Source organism: Nelumbo nucifera, chromosome 6 (assembly GCF_055504915.1).
Source record: "Nelumbo nucifera cultivar China Antique chromosome 6, China Antique-T2T, whole genome shotgun sequence".
Lineage (NCBI taxonomy): Eukaryota > Viridiplantae > Streptophyta > Magnoliopsida > Proteales > Nelumbonaceae > Nelumbo > Nelumbo nucifera.
The window spans coordinates 58,573,836-58,578,121 of record NC_142654.1 but is presented as its reverse complement, the minus strand read 5'-3'; the positions used below and the strand labels follow the sequence as shown (position 1 = coordinate 58,578,121).

Below are 4,286 nucleotides of genomic sequence, written 5' to 3'. Positions count from 1 at the left end.
ATTTTCTAGCCTTCCTTGAATTCTATCTTGGTATCCGAGCCAAAGGTCTAAACCTAGAGGTCTCCCACCGTGCTTCCTGTGTTTCCGGCGGGTGGCTGGAATCATAGCCACCTATCAGGTATGTTATCTCCATTTAGTATTATACTTCCCATCTAATCACTTTTTTTCTTTTCACTTGCCGAGCTGATAATGCATTCTTAGTTTTATATACTTTAGTTTCTTTCTTGCCTTCCTTAATTTAGTAGCCTAGAAACTAGGAGTTTCTCTACCGGTGTTGGTGATCATTGGCTTATCTTGACATCAGACGATGCCTTGTGTGACTCCTGATCCGTCCAACAAGGATGCGGAGCCGTTTGTGGAGGTGGATCCCATGAGACGATACATTGGTATAGTGATCTGCTTTTTGCTGGCATAGTAAAAAAAAGTCTATCACGTGTTCAATCAAGAGGAAGGAATCAAGGTGGCATGGAACTAGGTCCAACTGAGGAATTTCATCAAGGATGCTTCAGTTATAGATCGTCTTTCTTTTCGGAGGTTCATTTTTCAGGACTTTGAAGAACAACATCATTATGTTGTACAATGTGGGGATGGACGAAGAGTAGAACACATTGAATTTCATTATAGAGGTTTGTACATCAGGTAATCTGAGAGAATATCGAAAGAAGCATTGCCATGTGTTGATGAAGGCCCTAAAGAAGTGGTCAAAGTAGATTGTCAAGGGTTTGGAGTATCTCCACACTCACGAACCTTGGGTCATCCACAGAGATTTGAATTGCTGTAATGTCTTCATCAATGAGAACATCAGACAAGTGAAGATTGGAGATCTGGGATTGGAAACAATAGTGGGGAAGAGCCATGCAGCCCACTCAGTGTTGGGGACACTAGAGTTTATGGCACTGGAGTTGTATGAGGAATACACCGAGTTGGTGGATATATACTTGTTCGATATGTGCGTGCTGGAGATGGTGACGCTAGAGATACCATGCAGTGAGTGCGACAGTGTCCTGAAGATATACAAGAAGGTTATGGCTAGGGTGAAACCTTAGGCCTTGAACAAGGTCAAGGACTCAAAAGCCAGGGCGTTCATAGAGAAGTCTTTGTTGGAATACTGAAATTTTAGGCGACCATTGGAACTGTTTTTTTCGGTGACCTCGCCAGAGTTATCAACGTCAGTGATGCTACTATGAGATTGAGGGTTGGCAATTGAGAATGCTAATAATTTTGGTATGGCTACAAGTTTGGAGCCTAGACACGAAAACAGAATCCTTCTTCTATCTATCCCGTATTCTTTTTTGAGGGGTATTTTACTCTCTTTAGTTTTAATAAGTTTCTCGAGTTTTCTTGCAAAAAAAAAAGAAGAAAAAAGAAGCTCATTGAGGCATTTCATTGACCCATTTAGTTCTTTATTGGCTGTTGTTGGCCCCTTTTCAGATTAGTCCGTTGTGGCCCACTTCGTATTGGCTTAAGAAGCCAGTCCATCAAGGCATTTGAGTTGACCCATTGAGGTCCCCATTGAAGTCTTTATTGGCCATTGTTGGCCCTTTTTCAGATTGGCCAGTTGTGGCTCATTTCATATTGGCTTAAGAAGCCAGCCCATTGAGGCATTTGGATTGACCCATTGAGGTCTTCTCTTTTGTTGGAAGCTCCCACCAAAAAAAAAAACACAAACAAAAAAAGGGGGTAATAGGTTCTTATCATGCCAACCGGTCATCATGTTGTCATCATCATCCCAGCAGGCTTGTCATCATCTTCAAAACAGGACACCATTAAGATCGCCAATCAAGATGGTCATTTCATCATCTACATGTCACATCCTTACAGCTATTATCATATTGTAGCCATTTGTGATCAAACACATGAAGATCTCTGATTCCCATGTGTTTGAGAGGGTGTGTTAGGGAATTGAGATAAGATTTGATGTATGAGCTATTATGATAAAGGTGATTAGGACTTCTCAGTAAAGATAGAATTTGTTATGTTAGGATAGAGTTTGAGTTGGATTAAGATATACTACATAGAGTCCTATTACATTGATGGAATACCCATAATCCTATATCAGGACAAATGAGAAAAATGTATAAAGAAAGATTGCTAGCCATCTTAAGAAGTATATGGGATGAAAGAAATGAGGTATTGTTTAGGAGGAAAAAAATAGATCCAATGGATGTTATTAGAAGAGCAGATAGCTACTTCATGTTATCATATCCAAACATGGAAATATCACAATCGGGTCAGATGGTTTTATAATGAAGAGAGACCTTTTGTGAAAGTAAATGGTTCTTCGCACAAGAGCACACATAGAGTAGCTATAGGAATGTTAATGGCCTCTCATATCTAACAACCTTTTTTCTTTTTCTTTTTTTTTGTTTTACCACTAATTTGTTTTTTAAAATATTTCTTTTAAGATGCCAGATTACCAATGCCTAATCACCCTGAACGAGAAACACTTCCTTGATAATGTTCTTCAATCTCCAAGGAGGTCCATGAAGGGATGGGATATCCATCACATGGACGCCCAAGTCTTGTAGAATGGAAAGGGCGAATTTCAAAAATTTCTCCCATCTTTGCAGGGAATCGAATTCTCTATAATTGAAAAACATGTTTTTCAATGATCAATCTTAAATCAAGAACCAAACCAGATCTGAACCAAAAGGAGTAGGAGGGAGGATGTACCTGATATAGAGAAGCAATATCTCCCAATGGAGGTGTTCACGCCCAAGGAAGGATCCAAAATCTGCTCCCAATGAAGATGGCGCAGTGCAGGATGGAACAGAATCAACAACGTTCTTCCAAAAGAACTTGACCCTTCGCAAGAATCAACTGGATGGCTTGTGAGTACAGCTCCAACCAATCTTTTCCCAAAAATTGGAATCAAGATCAGATCTTGATTTCTCCCAAGAACTGAAGATCGAACTGAAGGTGATGGCGACGGCAGGAAGGAGGCGGCAAGAGAAAATTCGCAGGGTGTAGAAATCTCTCTTCTTGTGATTTTCAACTCTGAAGAAAATTGAACATCAATCACTAACTATTGCCGCCGCTTTCTCCTTTCATAATCTTAAAGGGATCAGCTCCTAATCCCATCAGGAGTTGTTAATCCAAATCATATTTGGATTAGAAGTCCCTTTAAGTGATAAGGGATAACCCTTATCTTATCTGCAGATCTGATCAGCCATCTCCTAATCTAATTAGGAGGCTTCCAGTTCTAAATCTCATTTAGATCTTGGACTCTCCAAGTGGATAGGGTCTAGGCCCAATCCTATCAGCTGATCCATCTCAGAATTCGCCCCTTTTAATTGATTGATCAAATCAGCCCAGTTCGAAAGGGGCTTAAGGCCCATTTAAAGTTATGTTCTCACTTAGCCTTCCAAACTGCTGCCCAATTGGGCTTCCTTGTATGGCGTGGGACCCAAACATTGATCTACACATTAGCCACATGGGTTCAGCCCAGCCTTTGTTACAAGGCCTGGCCGAATACACTGTTATGGACAGTGCACCCCCTGAAACCCATCTTGTGGGCTCTATGGGCACAACACATACCCTAAGTGGTCCCTGGGCCAAGCCACTTTGTAACACCCAGGGACTGTGGGCAGATGCAAGATTAGCCCATCAGGTATTATCCTCAATGGTCTTACACTTAACCTCTCAGCCCATAATGATCAAACACTGCCCAACAAGGGAGGACCTCTCCCTTGACTGCAAGGAATAGTGTTGCACTCTCCACTTACATGGATCCCAGGAATTAAAACCTTTTGCAAATCATTTCAAAACCATAACATATATATATATATATATATATATATATATATATATATATATATATATCTTTATATATAAATATATTTTGCAAAACAAAATCTCAACACTTGAAATCGGCTGCCGGCAGTCTTGGTTTCCATCAGAGAGAGTGCATCCCCGATCATTACCTTTGTCTGACAAAGGGGCTGATCCTGTCACTATGATCACCCACTTAGATGAATTCTCGAACTGTCCCAACATACCCAAGTTTTGACCCCCACTAAGGATCTCACTGATTGGTACATCAAAGACAGCCCAATCCAACACCTAGTGTAGTGTCATAATCGAGTCTAGGGGTCAGGTGTAACTTTTCAGTTTTGCCCATTTATCTCCAAGGTCCAGGGCAATACTGGAAATCTAGTCCGGTTTAGAGGTTCTATTAATCCTACACTGCATGTGCTTCGGGTCTCACCCTGGTAGCTGAGACAAGCCACCCCAACAGTTGGCCGCACATCAGTGTCAACCATGGCAGGATAAATCTCCTCGGACTT

At 41.1% G+C, this 4,286-nt stretch overlaps 1 pseudogene; it reads left to right on the top strand.

Annotated features, from left to right (window-relative positions):
* Positions 1 to 421: 421 nt before the first annotated feature.
* On the top strand, positions 422 to 1,112 carry LOC104602068 (putative serine/threonine-protein kinase WNK11 pseudogene; annotated as a pseudogene).
* Positions 1,113 to 4,286: the final 3,174 nt, after the last annotated feature.